Source organism: Vicugna pacos, chromosome 12, assembly GCF_048564905.1.
Source record: "Vicugna pacos chromosome 12, VicPac4, whole genome shotgun sequence".
NCBI classification, from domain to species: Eukaryota; Metazoa; Chordata; class Mammalia; order Artiodactyla; family Camelidae; genus Vicugna; species Vicugna pacos.
The window spans coordinates 24,775,010-24,793,824 of record NC_132998.1 but is presented as its reverse complement, the minus strand read 5'-3'; the positions used below and the strand labels follow the sequence as shown (position 1 = coordinate 24,793,824).

At 39.8% G+C, this 18,815-nt stretch overlaps 1 long non-coding RNA gene across 2 annotated transcripts in view; it reads right to left on the bottom strand.

Annotated features, from left to right (window-relative positions):
- Nucleotides 1-18,815, bottom strand: part of LOC116282640 (uncharacterized) — a 138,494-nt gene that overhangs the window by 74,471 nt on the left and 45,208 nt on the right. Inside the window, exons 5-7 of one of the 2 annotated variants that reach the window (XR_012078442.1) lie at nt 15,764-16,412; nt 10,041-10,180; nt 8,483-8,573 (exon numbers count right to left, since the gene is read on the bottom strand). This is a non-coding gene — a long non-coding RNA (uncharacterized lncRNA). Of the gene's footprint in view, nt 1-8,482; nt 8,574-10,040; nt 10,181-15,763; nt 16,413-18,815 lie in introns of those variants that run through there. The other variant, XR_012078441.1, reaches the window with a different exon arrangement.

The window sequence follows — 18,815 nt, the reverse complement described above, 5'->3', positions numbered from 1 at the left end:
CACAAGTGACTGGTGGGAAAATAAAGCTACAACCTTGTGAAGGGTTATATGGAAATATCCTTCAAAATTATGAGTATAAATATGTTTTGATGCATCAAAGCCAACTCTAGGAATTTATCCTATAGATTTATTCACAGATATAGGTAATGACAAGTTCATAAGGTTATATACTGCAGCATTATTTGTAATAGCAAAAGACTGGAAACAATCCAAATATCTATCAGTAAGAGATTAATTAAATAAAGTATGACAAATCCATATAATGGAACATGAAGCAGCCATGAAAAATGAGGATACTTTTTATGTCCACACACTGAAAGATCTCCAAGTAAGTAAAAGAAAATTAAGGTGCAGAAAATTGGGTAACAAAAATGGAGAGAAAGAATATTTATACTAGATATGTATGCATTTGCTTGTATACACACAAAACACATCCAGGAGGATATTCCAGAAATTGATAATACTCAGTCCCTTGGTGGGGAGGAATTGGGTGCCCAGGGCATAGGATGGGAAAGAGAGGGTTTTTTTTTTTCCTTTGTGTCCTTTTTGTTCTTTTTGAGACTGTGTTGCTAATTCAAATTAGCAAATAATGCTTTTTAATAAAGAGGAATGCTCTGACAGAGATTAAATCTGTAATGACCTAAATTCACCCAATCTGTACTACAGCCTCAATTTTTCCATTCAGTCTCTCTTTACATTGGCTTTAGTGGCCATCCATTCTCCATGTATGTATTTTCCCTGCTTCCCTAAGTAACACACATTTTTTGTCTCTGCTTCCGATCTCAGTTTGCTCTTGATTTCTCTCTTAGTTGTCAGGTAACAACCCTTCCAGCTGTATGTTACTCTGCAGACCTCTTTTTCTAGGTGCCAGACCTTGGGCAATCACCTCAATCATTGCTTCAATACTTCCTCCCCTAGAGAATAGAAGATAAAGTCACAGTTGGGAGTAAAGGAGGAAGCAGCATCTTCGCAGGGAACCAGGCAACTGACAGAGCAGGGGTTAGCAAACTACCATGTATGTTGCTAATGGCTGGTGATGTTGCTAACGGTTGGAGATGCTATTTTAAGAGCTGGAATTGTAGAGATGGATAACTATATACATGAAAGAGCAAGAAGAGTCTACCTTATGGACAGTGCAGTAGTAAGAATTGGAAGTTCAAATTCTGGTTCTGCATTTACTGGTTATGTGACTTAAGGCAAGTTTTCTCAGCCTTACTTATCTCCTCTACAAAATGAGTTCTATGATGGGTAATGTGGCTAAGACTGCCAGTCGTCTACCAAAATCCATTCTTGTTTTCTTTTGTGGTAATAGATGTGCAGCTGGGCACATGGTTACTCACATATTTCCAAGTCTGCCTTGCTGTTAGATGTGGCCAAGGGTCTAATCCCCTGCCAGAGAAATGTGAGAAGTGTTGTGTGACACATCTGGTTCTGGGACATAAGACTCTTCTGTGCTCTTTTGCTCTCCTACAAGCTTGAACCCAACATACTCCAACTTGACCAAGGAGATGAGGACAAAACCATTGGTGAGAAAGCAATGGCTTGGAAAAACCTGGGTCTCTGCATGAACACATGGAACAGAGCTGCTGACCCACCTGGAACACCTGTCCACTTTTATAAGAGAGAGAAATGATCTCTGACTTCTTTAAACTACTTCATTATTTTTCAGTTTCCTTGTTATGACAGCCTGGCCTTACCCTTACCAACATTGTTAAGACTCTTTATGTTGCAAGTAATAGAATGCCCAGCTCAAACCAGGTAAATTGATCAATGGTATCATTTAACTCCCATATAAGAGAAAACTTAAGAAGTAGGGAAAACTTTAGAGTTGTTTGAATCAGTGTTCAATGACATCATCAAAGAATGGATTTCTTCCTATTGCTTTGCTCCACCTTTTGTGGAGTCAGTTTCACCCTATGGCTGGTTGTTCTGAATGGTTATGGTGATGCTAGTCTTCACAGTAACTCACTATACCTTCCAAGAAAAGAGAAGAAGGAAGAGGAGAGGAGAGACAAGTGAGCTTCTTTCCAATACCCACAGCAAACTTATTGACTCAATTTTAGTCCCATGTCTTTCCTGAACTGTGACGAGAGGATGGGCTTATACGGATCAGCTTAAGCCCATCCACTTGTTCCACCTCCAGGGCAAGTCAGCTTCTCCAGAACATATGAACCATGTGGAGGAGGTGTGGGCATCCTAATAGAAACTGGAATGGCTACCAAGATAAGAGGGACTGGACGTTAGGGAGGTAGTACCTTGTCCACTACAGGGAGGTAGCGGTTGTTTTGAACATTAAATTGAATGAGATAATATATATTAAGGGCCTAGTACAGTGCTTGGCACACAGTAGGTGGTCAATTATCGTCAATTTACTCCTCTTTCCTAGATCTAGTTGACTGTGCTGCAAAGTGGTCTAGAGTTAGAAAAAATCCCCTCTTTGGGTGGCTTGGGGCTGTGCATTTGCAGGACCAGTAAAACAGGACTGTGATGTGCACACACACATACACAAAAAACCCTCTCAGTTTCATGATTTCTGTCACAACAGCAGTTATTGGTGGGAATGGCCCATGCCTGCTATCACCATCTGACATTAAGAGAATGAATAAAAGGAGCCTTGGCACCACCCTTTCAAAGGCTCCCATCCACTGTTAGATATAGATGCTCACTGGTCTGTCAATGTATAAAGAATCAGGTTTGAGATTCCAGGAGGGGCTGCCTGCCCAGTGTCTTATGTTACCTGTGCTGCTTCAGGCAGGATATTGGTTGACAGGTGTGTTTGGGCCCTTCTGTTAGTTTTCTGCCTCTATTCACTTGCTAGAGACTATATAACATAATGAAAAGATTCTGGGCTTGAGTCTGAGACCTACTTTACCATCATTGTGGGATCTAGTGTAAGTAATTTAATTCTTTATGCCTCAGTTTCCTCATCTGTACAATAGGACCTCAACTCTTGTTCTACTAACCTTTTAGGTTGTGAGGCTCAAAGAAACAATGTATTTGAGAGCAGTCTGTAAATAGAAAAGAAATTTTAAATAAAAAGAGTTAATAAACATAATAATGGAAATATCCTGTGGATGCATAAATTTCTCTATACTGAAGCCAGCCCACCTGAAGGCTTGGGAAACAAAACTGGTTGAGAGAGAACAGGCCAAATGGGATGTTTTTGTTCATAGAGACAGAGGATAGGGCTAGGTTTAATGAACAATTATGTATTGACTGCCTACATGTGTTTGTTACAGGTACTTTACACGTTGGCTAATTTAATCCTCTTAATAGTCCCATGAGGTTAATATTATTATGCCAGCTTTACAGATGGGGAAACTGAGCCTGAGAGTGGTTAAGTAACAGGACCAATGTCACACATTTAGGGAGTTGCAGGGCCAGGATTTGAAAGTCAGGTCTGTTTAACCACCAAGGCAGGTGATGCCATCAGCTGATTCAAGCAAGAAAGAAGTGACCACCCAGGATACTGAGCCCAGGTGGACTGGCTTACACAAGGCGACATTCATCCGGGGGCTTATAATAACTTTCATTTGCCTATTATCTATCTAATCCACAAACATTTTCTGAGCGCCTCTCATGTAACAGGAACTGTGCCAGATTTGGATAAAACAATGAATAAAATATAGTTCCTAAAGGGTTCAAGAAATATCAGTGCCACTGAGTAGCTTGTCAGACATCCATTTATCCTCAGTTCAATCCTGTTAGGAAAATTGCTCCTATTACTTGGCCAATGTTAAAGTTTTAAACATTATTGTTCTGTGGAAATGGTCTGCTTCCTGCTGGAGAATGGCATAAGTCCATGGTAACTGAAGATCATATAACCCAATGATTTCGTTTCAGAGGCAACTGCACAATGGTTTTGAAATGGTAATAATTGCCTATTGCTCAGGGGATTATCTTATTGTCTAGCAATGGTTATGAAGACAGTGAGGTTTTAAGAGGCCATTCAATAAGAGTGACAGAAGGAACTATTTTTATTTTTCCCTGAATGACTCTCAAAGTGAGAATCTAATTCAGAGCCCACAGAGGTCTGAAAGAACTCCTGTGATCAGCTCAAAGTCCTTAACGCTGAAAGAAGACTGAGTTATAGAACAATACAGAAAACTGAAGGTGTGGCTCCTATATCAGTGGAGTGCTGTTTGCTTTCAGAGATCCTGAATCAAATGGAGACAAGTTGGGTGAGACCTACAATTAAAACAGCCACTGAAGTCACATTTTCTGTCTTAATTTAAAGGAGCTACCATCTTCTTTGCCAGGTATTATGCAAATAAGCATCCCAGTCTGAAAAAATTCTACAATTTTATCTGTTCGTGCCAATGTTATCTGATGATTTCTTTGTGGGGGGGAACCTTACTTTGTTAAGCACCTACTAAGGATCAGAGATCTTATGTATTTTGCTCATTTAACAATCGTCACAACTTTGTGAGTTAAGTTGTGTTTTCACCATTTTACAAAGCTCTTTCCCTTACTCAGATTCATTGATTCATCCAACAAATTTTTACTGAGTGCTTACTATTTGCCAGGCATGTTTTAGGTGCTGGGGATATAGCAGTGAACAAAACCTACCTCTGCCTCACAGAGCTTTCATTTTAGTGGATGGAGAAAGAACTAAACAAAGAAACAGATAATATGCAAGGCGTTGGAGCTCAGTGCTATGGAGAAAGTTCTAGGGGTAAAAGGAATAGGAATACTAGGTGGCAAAGGTAGGAGGATTTTGTGAATTTATATAGGGTGGTCAGTATATTAGTTATTTATTGCTGAGTAAGAAATTACCCTGAAACTTAACGGCTTAAAACGAAAAAACACCATCTTACAGTTTCTGTGGGTCAGGAACCTGGGTATGGCTTAGTGTCTCTGCTTCAAGGTCTCTCAAGAGATTATATTCAGTGTATTAGCTGGAAGAGTTGGCAGGATTCCATTCATTTCAGGCTGTTGGACTGAGGTTCTCAGTTCCTTGCTGGCTATTGGCTGGAGGTCTCCCTCAGTCCCTGCCACATGGGCCTGTTTATATGGCAGTTGGCCTCCTGCAGAGTGAGCAGGCAAGTGAAAGATGAGAGAGAGTGCCCAAGATGCAAGCCATAGTCTTTTTGTAATCTAATCTCGGAAATGACATCCCATCACCACTCTCTAGTGAACAGAATTAGAGGCACGTCACTAAATTTAGCCCACATTCAAGTCTTGGGGATTATGTAACAGTGCGAATGCCAGGAGGTGGGGCTCACTCAGGACCATCTAAGAAACTGCCTGCCACAGTTAGGGAGCTTTCCTAAAGAGAGGACATCTGAACAGAAATCTAAAAAAAGTAAGGGAGCAAGCACAGCTATATGGGAGAAGATGATTTTAGGCAGAGGAATAGCTAGTGCAAAGGCTGAGGGGGAAATGGCACAAGATGAGGTCAGACAGGTAGCACTGGATTTGATACTATAGTCTTATGTGGGGAATTTGGATTTTACTTTGAAACAAGAAGGCTTTGGAGGGTTTTGAGCAGAGGAGAGACATGACATGACTTGACTTGTGTTTTAAGAGGATCACACTGGTTGGTGGTGGAGAATAGAGCAGAGGAAGCAGGAATTAGTAAAAGCACTGGGACCAGTTGGGAGACTATGGTAATAATCCAGTTAAGTGATGACCATGGCTTAGACCACGGTGATAGTATTGGAAATGGCATAAAGTGGTTGGATTTTGGATGTATTTCCTAGTAGAGCTGATGGATTTGCTGATGTTTTTATGTGGAATGTGAAGAAACTGAGGAGTCAATGATGAGTCAGGTTTCTGGACTCAGCAACTGAAAGAAAAAATTTGCCCTTTATTAAGCTGAAAAACACTGCTGAAGGAGCAGGCTTTGAGAGGGGAAGTATAAGGCAGGGGTTTTGGACACATTAACATGTGCCAATTAGACATCTAAGTGGAGATGCTCAGTTGGCAACTGGACCATACAACTCTGCTCAGGAGAGCAGAGTGGACTATAATACAAATTTACAGGTTATTTAAACCAACATACTGGATGAAAATACTAAAGAAGTGAGTGTAGCTTGAGAAGGGGAGAGGTCTACAGATTGAAATCCTGGGGTTCTCCAAGGTTTAGAAATTAGGAAGATAAGGACAGCAAAGGAGACTAAGAAAGAATAAGTAGAAAGGGAGAGGGACGACAAGAGAGAGGAATACCCTTTGAGCCAAGTGGAGGTTGTGCTTCAAGGGAGAGAGAGAGTCCCCAGCTGTGTTAAACACTGCCATTAGGTTAAGCAAAATGGGGATCAGAACTGACCATGGACTTGGGAACATGGAGGTCCTAGTGGCCTTGATGAGAGCTGTTTCAGAGGAGTGGGAGAAGGAAAGGAGAGCAAGTAGAGAAGGTGAGAACTGAGGCTCTTAGGAAAATTGAGGTCTTTTGACAATTGGTTCACTGAACCACCTGCAACAAGCTCTATGGTGCTTATGAAAAACATAGATTTGGGGGCTCTACTCCAGCATCTCAGGGGGTGGGATCCTGTGATCTTCACTTTTAGCAAGTTCCACAGGTGATTCTGAGCCACATTAACATTTGAGAACCAATATCCTGCTCTATACACTATCTTAAATCTAGTAAAGTTGCTATCAGATTTAAGATATTGTAAGTAGGTTTCATTTGTGTAACCCAAATTTTTGTTTGTCCTGAAGGCACTCCTATGGATGGTCATTTGTCCTGGAAGCATTTCTATATTTTGTGGATGGTCATTTGTCTTGGAGGCTTTCCTGTATTTCCCTTTAGTGTTTTTATTTTCCTGAAGTTTTTAAGAAAACCTAAGTAAAGAAATTCTACAACCCCAAAGAATAGCAGTAGGTAAACAAACCTCCCATAATGGCTCCTAGGAAACTCACGAATTTTTAAATTCTCAGAATCAACATGTTAGTTTCTCAAGGGCTCTGGAAACTGAAAGACAAAATTCATGCAGATTGAAGAAGAATTCAATATTTTGTGGATCACTGAAGTACTTAATTTACTGAGCCTCTCCACCAAGAAAGAAAGATGGAGGCACTGTTACTGTTGGTCTTTTTGGAGGGCTGGGGGCCTCTGGGCTGTCTTTATCACTAGAGCAAAGTCTGCACTGTTTGGCAGTATCTGGAGATTGTTCTTTTCTGCCCTGAGACTTTGGCCCTAGGACCAGACATGTTTCAGAAAGAACCATGCAGTGTGAGAGAAACAGAGGTAGTAGCAATTTAAACTTAACTTTCCCCACTGTGTACTACACAGAAGGGCTCAAAGGATTGAGGCTTTTGGAAGAGGGTGTTCTGAATTGTTGATCCTTCTCTCCTTAATCTCTCTTTATTTTCTTACAACCCCCTTCCAAGATCTACAGACTTGTGCCCATGTTCCCTCTCTCAGGAATCTTCACTCTTCTCACAAGAGAAGTTATTACCTCTCTGGTTCCTTGTAAACCCCAGATACTTGGTGCCAATGGAGCTGGCATTTTCACTCCATAAGAAATGAAATGAGGTGAGGTCTAATCTGTTAACAAAGGCTCCAATTCCAATCTTCCTTTTTGTAAGAGCCGCTACTAATTTCCTATCTAGTTTACTTAAACAAGAGACTGTTGATAACATTTTCCCTAGAGGTAGACCAACATAGCTAAAAAAGGTATATAAAAATTGCATCCTAGTTACTTCTATGTACCTTTATATGGCCAAGGCAATTTCATATATGGAAGAGACTAATGCATAACACAGAAAATCCCAGCAAAACCCTGTTAACCCAGCAGCTCCTAGACAAACATTAATAGTTGCCCACCAAGCTAAAATTGTATCTATGAAAAAAGTTGAGGGAGAAGAAGGCTAGAAAGGATGGCAGGTGAACTTGCTAATGTTCCATGAAGACAAGAGTACAAGCACCATCAACATTCCAAGACTAGAAGATATAAGAAGACAGACAAAAACTGGGCTTCCCCAAGAATGTCTTCACAAGATAAGAAAGTCTCCAGCTGAGCAGAACACCTAACTTCAGCCCCCTGTATAGAAGAACCGGTGGCCCTACCATGCAGGCAATGAATGGTAGCATCTGAAATGGTAGTCACATGTGAATATGTGTGCATCATTCATTAGAAGTACATATTTAGATTGGAATTCTGCATCATCTGTAATTTTGGGGTGATTCTCTTTTTCCATAACACCTGTGGTTCTCTTGTTGCAGGAACATTTCCAGGAAGACCTGTGATCTTTGAGATCCATCTTATTAGTGTTTGATGGCACAGCTGATAGTGGATAGTTTGCAAAATTACCTGCATTTTTCCTTTACATATTTGTATCAAGTGCCTCTTTAACTCAAAATGCAAATCTGTGCAAAACAATATGCAAGTTAACCTAACTTTGGTGCTTAAAAATATCAAGCAGGACTAGAACACTGGTTCTAGCCAGTGCAAAACTTTGAAGTCTAGGTGATTTCTTCACCTAATAATCACTTGGGGTTGTATTGGTTTCTTTTAATAACATATGTGCTTAAGAAAACACAAAATTCTAACCTTTTCTTTCTTTGGTGAGTAGACTAGTCAAACGTTTTCCAAATGTACTTCTTTTTCTTAAAAGATGCAGCAGTGACACTAAATAGACAATAATTGTTGCATAATTAATGTGTAGCAGGTGGACCCAGCAATTTCTTTTTGGAATCTCTGTTCCTTAATCCTTAACTGCCTTGCCCTGTCATACTCCCACCACATCTCCCATCATGCCCAAAAACCTCCCCCAACACTTGTAAATAGCACAGTGGACACAATTTAATTTGCCTTTGAGGGCAGCTCTTAAATTAACTGCAAAAGGGGGAGATAGGCACTCTTAGGTAAATATATATGTGTGTATGTGTGCAAACACACACATTTGTTTTCCTCAAACCTCATTCTCAAAGATTTCTATTACCTATTCAGTTCAATACACCTCTAACATTCTGCATCTCCATCTAACAACTGCTTGTTAATTTCATTCAACTTTCAGCCAGTTTTTTAGCAAGTGAAGGCAATCCATTCAAGGATTATAAAAGGACTTTTTTTTTTTTTTTGCCTCTGATCCTTTTACAAACACTAATCCATACCTACCATATGCTGTCCAAGATACTGGTTCCCACCCTTTTGTTAACTTCTCTTGTGTATCACCCAAGGTTGAGTTTCCTTTGTTCAGTACAGACTATACTACAAACTAAGGGTGGGATGATATGGGATAAGTATCTGAAAGCAATACTTCCTGCTGGCTGGGAAGCGTCCCTTCACTTGTACAGAGTGTCATCAGTCATCTTGCTTTTCTCAGGTGTGGCAGGTCTTCTTTTCCTACTACCTTACATCACTGATTGAAGAGCTACCTGAGATTGTCACAATTTTACATAAAATTTTTTTTTCTTTTTTTTAGTGGGGGGAGATAATTAAGTTTATTTAATTTTTTAAATGAAGGTACTAGGGATTGAACTCAGGACCTCATGTATGTTAAGCACACACACTACCACTGAGCTATACCCTGCCTTTTAATTCTTTGTATTTTTCTTCTTTTCTACCTGCTCCTAACAGCTTTTTAAACAATTTAAGTTACAAAGAAGGGATCTGGTTTTGCTCTCCTGGTAACTAGCTGTAAAACCTTGGGCAACATATGTAACTGCTCTGACCCTCAAATTTCTCATCTGTTAAAGAAGAGACATTAAACACATTCTAATGTGCCTTTCAGCACTGATATTCTCTGAGTCAAGAGGTGAAATGGCTCAGGGGAAAGCTCTGGGCTGCCTCAGAGCTTGTCTGCACTTAGCAGTAGAATAAGAGGAATGGCTGCTTCAATAGCTGCCACTTCTTGAGCACCTACTTTATGCTGGGCTATCAGATCTTTACACACACAGTGTTTCATATAATCCCCATAGCAACTCCAAGAGGCAGACATTATTATTATTACTAAACCTGTTTTATAGGTAAGCATTTTAAGACCCAGAAAAGTTAAGTAGCTCTTTCAAGATCATAAGGTAATTGGCATAACGAGTTTGGCCAGTCAGCACGTATTTTTAACCATTCTGCTACCCCATTTCCCAGTTCACTTACTGTTTGGTATTGCCTGCCCATTTCCAAAAGCCAGTTCACAGCTTCTATCTTGGAATCAGGTCTGAGATCCAGTCTTGACTCTATTGTCTACTAGGTCTTCAGCCAAATTGTATCACTTCGTCGAGCCTCAGGTTCCTTACCTGTGAAAGAAGAAAATAATACCTTTCTGCAGTTGCCTAGTTCCTTATCCTGCTTCTCTCTACAGAGGCCATCACTTAACCCCTAACTGCAGGCTTGGACCCAGCCCAGGCTCTAGGACCAATCCTTCTTCCATAAGAAGGGCTTTAAAGACTTTTCCTTCAGTGCTGAGGGGGATTCAACATCAACCATGGCCTGAGGTCCTAGTAATCAGTTGTAATAAATGGGCCTCTATTGTAAACGTAGTAAGGTAAAGTTGTTAGGATGAGTCCTGGGACCATATTGCCTGTGCTTTAATCTCAGCTCTGCCCTTACTAATGAGCTTCATCAAGTTCCCTCACCTTTCTGTGACTCAATTTTCTCATCCGTAAAATGGGGAGACTAATAGCAGTGATTTCAGAGAGTTGGGAAGATTTAGTAAGTTAAAAACTACAGAGTACCTATAACAATGCCTGGCAAGGAGTGTTTGCTATTATAGTTACCATTATAGAGCTGATCTGATTTATACTTCATATTCTTATACATAAATGACATCAATTATATACATATATTATTATCAACACTATATTAGGTCCCTTCTTGGCTGCCTCAGGTCCTTCCTGGATAACTTGCCCAGTCTCTTCAGGGCTGCAGCCCTCACTGCAATCATGTGCTGGGGCAGGACTCTGCCACTGGACCCCTTCTCTAAGCTGGGGCCTTGCAATCTGCCAATGATGTTCCTAATGTTGGCTGTCTTCTCAAATCTCTGAACATTGCTTCCTCTGGTGCTCCCCAAGACAGCGCCCTGAGCATGTCTGTTTCCAGATCACTTGCTGAGACCACTTGTTGCCCCTTTCCCCTGCCATGTTCCCTGGAGCCCATGTTCTGCCCTCTGCAGCACCTTTCCCTAGTGCTTGTGCTGTGGGCTTTCTGACTAGGTCCTGAGCCAGTCCAGTGTATGTGTTCAAAAAGTTACTACCTCAGCTTGATGCGACCTCATAAAATAACTTTGTAAAGCATCACACACCTAAAACGGGTATGAATCTCAGGGCACAACTAAGGTGGGCAAGAGATATCATACTTCTCTACTTTTTTTTGGTAACAGCTCTCGTGAGATATAACTCCCATACAATTCACCCATTTAAAGTATAAAATTCAACTTTGAGAGTATAGTCACAGAGTTGTACAACCATCAATTAGTTTTGTAACATTTTCATCACCCCTCTCCAAAAAAATCATCTACTCTTCCGTATTTATCCCTTATATCCCAGCCCCAGGTAACCACTAACCAACCTTCTGTCTATAGACTTGCCTCATCTAGACATATGGCCTTCTACAACTGACTTCTTTAACTTAGCATAATGTTTTTAAGGTTCATCCTTGTTGTAGCATGTATCACTACTTCATTCCTCTCTATTGCCAAATAATATTCAGACATCTCTACTTTTAATTCAGTAGTTAACTTTGACTCTCTCCCCACATTCCAAAGGGCTGGAGAAGGATTCAACTCCTCGTTCTTGGGGTTTCCCATGGAGGTTGTGTCAAGGTTCCAGGCTCTCAAGTAGAGTTGAGATCTCAGAGTTGAGATACCTCAGATGTCCATCTGGCCACACAGGTTACTGCTGAGATGCCACTGTCTCTCCTTTTGTAGTCCTTTAAGAGCTTCCCCTTTGTGGCCTTTGTGCCACTTTTGGAGCATGGGAATTGTGGGGCCAACTGGTGTCCTTCAAAGTCCAACAACCCTCATTCCTGGGCTCTCAGATGTCTGCCTGTAATTCCTTAACAGATAAAGTACATTCTTTACTGGGAGTGTTTGCCCTAACAAACTAATAGCCCTAAGGTAATGCCTAATCTCACAATAGCTCAGGCTGGTTTGTTTCAACACACCTTATCAGAGTCATAAACCCTACCGCCCTTCACAGACCCTAAACTTCTTACCTCACCTACAACCAATCAGAGACGTGTGCACAAGCCAATCAGGCACTTTGTGACCCTACTTTATGAAAGACCCCAACAAGTGACCCTCAGTGCTCACACAGGCACCCGTTATCTGTGTGGCCCACTATTGTCTATGGCAGCATAACCTAATAAACCTTTTCTATTTTCATTCTTTGTCTTTGATAAATTCTTTTACTGCCATGCACCAGCCCACTGTGTCCCCCAACAGAAACCATTCCTGTGGTTGGTGAAGCTAGGCCAAAGTTGTCCCTCTTGGCGCATTGATGGCCAGTCTCTCTGAGGTCCTGCTGCGTCCTTGAGGCACTGGCAGGGAGTAAGGCAGGACATAGGGGATCCTAGACTTTGACTCTTCCCCCAAGCCAGAGAGACCCTCATTTTAGACAGGGGATACTCCTCCCCAGGTTTAACTAGATTCTCTTTAATGTCTTTTGAAACAAAATTTAGAAATTCTAATCTCAAACTTTCCTTGAGGCAAGGGAGCACAGAACTTGTACTCACATGAATGAAGACCTCAAAAGCAAAAAAACAGAAGGGAAAACACAAATTTATCATAACAAGTTATCTTGTGCCAGAGTTCATTTCTCATTGTTCAGATCTCTGCACCCAGACAGGTCCATAAAGCAATCAAGCATTTTATCCCCTTATGCTTTTTCTTATCCCTCAGTCTGGTCACTGTTGGCTCTTTCCTGAGCCACCAGCCCCCCTGCCTCTGCTTCCTGACAGCTTTTTATGTCCTACAAGTCACTGGTTACTGTGAGGACATACTAGGTGGCAACCTGGACTTTGCTTTTAGAATTTTTACTTTAACTGTATATTAAAACTATCTTTTTTGTGGCAGAATGAAAATGATATGATATATGCTTTAGAAATGCAGGATTTGCATTTCTATTATATATTTCTATTATACGTTTTTCTATTTCTATTACATGTTCTATTATATATTTCTAGTACACATTTCTGTTATAACTATCTACTATACCGAGTTTGGTCCTGGGACTCCTTTACACTCTTAAAAATTATTGAGGATCCCAAAGAGCTTTTGTTTTGGTGTGTTATATTTATAAATATTAACTATACTAGAAATCAAAACTGAGACACTTAAAATATTTAATATCAATTCATTTGAAAATAGTAAACCCATTATAGGTAACATAAATAACCCATTTTATAAAATACATATTTATTTCCCAAAATAAGAAAATATTCTATAGCATGGCACTGTTTTATATTTTTTGCAAATCTTCTTAATGTGTGACTTAATATAAGACAAACTGGATTCTTATATTGGCTCCTGCACTCAATCTAGTAGATTTTGTTTTCACTGAAGTATGTGAAGAAAATCTGGTGTCACAGAGGTATGTAGTTGGACAAGGGAGGAATATTTTAGTTGCTTTTTTTTTTTTGACAATTGTCGATATTACTTCAGATCTCAGCAAGAGGTAGTTTCTTAAAAGCTACTTGGCAACAAATATTGCCAGATGTTTTCTTCGAAATAACAGTCTCATTTTGTTCATTTTCAAGAAAACACCTGCCAAATTCCTAAATTTGAATAAGTGCTTTTTCAAGTAAAAATGGTGTTTCATCAAAAAAAAAAAAGGTTAGTTCAGCTTGTAACTCAAACAATAACACAAACATTTTTCTTGGTGGCACCCATTCTACCTCAGTATGGAGCAAAAGTGCTTCTGTGTACTCCTCAGTTTGTCAAGGTATTACCAAGACCTGCCTTGAAGTGTTGAGATTTAATGAAATGAATGAATGAAAAGAAAGACATTCTTAAGTAAAACTGGCTTACTTTCTTTCCTTCTGTCCTGTGAGTTTGTGTTGGTGAAAAATGTGACTATTGGGTAGTTTGGTGCCACTGCTTTGACTTGTACTAAGGTGCTGGCAGTCTGACCCAGTATTAGTTTTGCACCATCAATAAATGCCCATATAGTGAAAAAGGCAAATCTTTCTTTAAACATTATTATGGAAGTAGTTTTGATCTCTTATATCCCCAGGACTTTACAAACCACAATGTAAGAAGCAGAGGGGATGAAAAGATCCAAGGGAAGGGTGTGTGCCTTGCTTTTTGAGTGTTCCTCATTGCTGCCTAGGGTCTTGTGTTCTGCATATGCCCTGACCTGTCCCAGCACCTGCAGCTCTCCTCTCCTGTTCTGGGCTGGCCGTGATGCAACACAACAACGTCTTTGGGAGCTCCAGGCACTGAGCCTTTTAACTTGCTCTGCTACTAACCTCTGTAGTAGTGCCAGCAAGGGTGGTGGTGTAAGACCCTTTCCTTCCAACTCTAAGAATTTACTAATGAAAATACTGGCAAACCCCTAAAAAACCTCCAAATTGCTGAATCTAGAAATAGAACTGACCAGAAATGTATACCCTGCTCCTTGTGGTTTTGAAAGTATTTGTCCTTTAAAGAGGCTGTATTGATTACCTTGAACATTTTCCCTATACACTTTATTTTCACTGGATTGCAATTGAAGAGTTTGGGGGAAAAACCCTGGCTTTCTAGGCTGTCCATAGGAATAATCTGAAGGATAGCCTTTCCTTAGTGCTACCACATGTAAGTGGATCTGGAAGCTTTGAACTGTGAGTCTATTGGGCTCCCTTCCAAACTCCTAAGGGTTTGTTTTATATAAAAACATGACACTTGGCAACTTGAATCAGGAATCTAATCCCTTATTATGTTACTATAACTAGGTTAAAGTGTACATGTGGTAAGCAAAAATATTTACCTGTGATAGAGGATAATTAATAGGATTAAACACATCTGGTTATTTCTGAGTCAAATATGCTAGAATAAGCTCTTATTTAAATTTAAAATTCTGTTTTGCTATTGGAGATTTTAGACAAGAAAATTATACGTCTTCAAACCATAAACTTTGGCAGATTTCTATGTGTTAGTTTTTTTAAAAATTCATCCATTTATTAAAAGCAGTATTTATCAAGGGCCTGCTCTGTGCCAAACATTGTTCTTGACAGGGGAATAGAGCAGTGAGTAAGAGACACAGTCCCTGCACTCATGAAGCTTACGATCTAGAAGGGGAGAAGAAAAATAACAAGTAAACAACTGAATAAGCAAGATAATTTTAGATAATGATGAGCGTATGAAGGAAATAACACAAGGTCTAGGGATAATGGATCACAAGCAAGATGGGGTGGTCAGAGGAGGCCTCCCTAGGGAGGTGACATTTGGGCTGAGACCTGAATGATGAGGAGCCAACCATGGGAAGAGCCAGGTGGAGGAGCATTTGAAGCAGAGGGAACAATGAGCACAGAGGCCCTGAGGTAGGAATACATTTGGTGGTTTTGAGGAAAAAGTGAAGATGGTACAACTTGAGTGCAGTGTGCAAGGGGGAAAGGGGTACAAGATCATGCAGAGCTCTGTAAGCCATGGGCAGGAATGCGGATAATATTATAAACAAAATAAGAAGCAACTGGTTTTAAAACAGGGAGTGACATAACCTGACATGTGTTTTTGAAAGACCACTCTGGGTGCTCTGTGGTGGATGGATTGTAGCAGGGAGAGTGGGGGGGGTGAGGGTGGGGGTGGCTGTGATGATGGGTTGGCTGGATGGCAGAAATGGAGAGAAGATAAGCTTGAAGATATAGTTTAAAGGTAGAACCAGGAGGCATCAAGGATGTACCCATACCTTTTCTTTTCTCTTCTTTTCTTTCTTTCTCTTTCTTTCTTTCTTTCTTTCTTTCTTTCTTTCTTTCTTTCTTTCTTTCTTTCTTTCTTCTTTCTTTCTTTCTTTCTTTCTTTCTTTCTTTCTTTCTTTCTTTCTTTCTTTCTCTCTCTCTCTCTTCCTTTCTTTCTTTCTCTTTCTTTCTTTCTTTCTTTCTTTCTTTCTTTCTTTCTTTCTTTCCTTTCTTTTTTCTTTTTCTTGAGTAACTAGATGGATGGTGAAGGCAGAAATTGAGACATGTATGACTGGGAAAGGAACAGGTCTGAGAGACACATGGCAGGGGTAGGGTAGGTCAGCAGGTGCTCTTTGAATACGGAAATCATAATTTTTGTTTTACATGTATGTCAAGTAGGATTGTGTTCAGCTGCAAGGAACTCAAAACCTGACAAATCATATCTTAATCAGCAAACTATTTGATCAATCAGTTAATTAATCAGTTGATTAATTTCCCACATAATGAGCACTGCACAGATAGACAGACCTGGCTAGCATGGTAGCTCATAGATGCCACTGAGATCCCAGGTACATCCTTTCTTCTCCTTGCCCTTCTTTACCATGTCTTTGTGCTATAGCTCCAGGCAATGTCAGCACACTGGATGGGAGAAGGAGGAAGCTAAAAGGAGGAAGAGAATGGTATCTACTTCAGGAAAGCAAAATTTTTTCCAGAAATCCTCAATAGACCTCTATTTTTATCTCATTGACCAAAATTATGTCATGTGACCACCTCGAGCTGCAAGGGAGGCTGAGCTCTTTAGCTGGACACATTTTTGTTTCACTGGGAAAAAAAATGGGGCATTTTAATAAGGACTAAGGGGTGAAAGAAGCAGACAATGAGCAGTGTCACCAGGGACATATTATATTTAAAGTCCTTGTTGAACATTCAAATGGGAATGTCAGGTAAGATTGGAAATAGAAGTCTGAATTTCAAAGGAGGGCAGAGCTGATGATAACAGTTTGGGAGTCATTAGTGTGCAGATTGTATTGAAAGCTTGGAGGGTAGATGGGATCAACTAGGGAGAGAGTGGAGTTGGAAATGTCATTTTTGTATTTATTACTGTGACTTGCTCTAATTAATTTTATTCAACAAAATTTTAATGTACACTTTTTGTGGGTCAACAACTGTTTCAGACTCTCAGGGCACAAAGATGAAGATGCGCCCCCTATTTTCAAAGAGCTTAGATATAGAACAAAAAGAAAACAAATCAGTTTTAAGAAATGATTCACTACAACTTATATGAATGATTAATTCATTTATATAGATTTGTAACAGTAATCTGAATTATGAAAGTAGTTCTATGGCAGCTCATGTTTTAAGTGAAAAATTAAGTAATTTTACCTTGAGTGATTTCAGATTCACCTATCCGTGTATGTCTATTTGCATATTTTAATTCAGAAATGCATTTTAAAAAACCCTCAGTTTTTGAATATGACCAAATGCTAATCTTCTTAGTAGTAAATGTGTTGTTAAAATCAATACAATGTATTATGGAATCTTAAATTAACTTTGAATTTAGATGATCAGGGAATATTTGTCAGATGACCTGTTACATTAGGGCTGAACAATTGTTTGCTGACTTAATTGCTACCTATAATTTCACTTAAGAAATTTCATAGGTGTTTCAAACTTATCAAGTCCTAGATTGAGTTCTTTATCTTACCCACCTCTCATTCCTTCCTCTGTATCATGTTTTTCTGTGTTCTTTTTGAAGTGGGTGGCACCATTCTTTTGGCTCAAGCCAGAACTCTAGGTGACAGTCTAAATAGCCGTCTCCCTTACTCCACTCTATCAGTAAAACTAATAGGTTTTATCTCCTAAATATATCTTGAATCTGTCCATCTCCTCCACCCTGGGTCATCATCATCTCACTCACACTCTCCAGTCACGGTCCTTTGAAATTCATCTCTGCAGCTAAAGTGATTTTACTAAGCTAAAGTGTCTAATTCATTATTCTGATTAAAACCTGGAAAAATCTCAGCATTCTGTAAAAATGATATCCTGCAGCAAAATCAGTTTTAAAAATTTTAGGTTAACCTGAGATAAAGAGGTCCTTTTATTGCAGGACTTCTCAGAGCCTTCAATATGCTGAGGTATGCATTATGAATCACTAAGCAGGGGATTGAAGGTATTTTTAGACACAAGTCACAGTAAAGTTATTATTTTGAGGAACACCAAAGAACACCTCATGAAATACCTCTATGAACACTAGTAGTTTCTATACCTTGGCTTAGGAAATCTGGTCTACAAAAAGAAATTTAATTATCTTAATGTGATATGTAAGACCTCCCATGCCTTGGTTCTCACCTTCCTCATGAACCTTATTTTCGACCATTCCCCACCTTGAACTTCCTGTCTAATCACAGCAGACCACGTCCAGCTCCTGTACACAACATGCTCCTGGCTCAAGCTCTTCCCTCTGAAACACCTTTCTTCATCTGGCTAAATCTACTCATCTTTCAACTCTCAGCTCAGGGACCTTCCTTGAATGCTTGGTTGAGATGAGTACCTCTTTACTGAGTTCCACTTACCACAGCACACACGAAAAATAAAAACAATCTGATTATGTGTCTTTTTCCCCAGATGGGGAAATAAAGACTGAGAGAACATGCTGTGATGATGACAGTCATGATGGAGATGACAGCAAAATTTACTGCACTCATGAGGTACCAGGCTCTGTATATGAATTATCTTATTTAATAGTCGTAAAACTTTCATGAGGTAGGTATTTCTAGTATCCTCACTTTGCAGTTAAAGAAGTTAGGGCTTAGAAAGACTGAGGAACTTGTCTGAGGCTATACAGCTAGCAAATGATGACTTTAAGTGTGAATTAAGATAGCCAGAAGCTGCCCCTTTTGCCACTGTATCTACGACACTGGCATGGCATCTGGTCGTGGATGCTTGATGAGTGCTTGTTGATCTAAACTCAGTGTGTGTGTTTGTCTCACACATATCTGAAAACTACTAGCACTGAGGATGTTGGACACAATATAGAAAATAGAAGCATTTGCTTTTGAATTT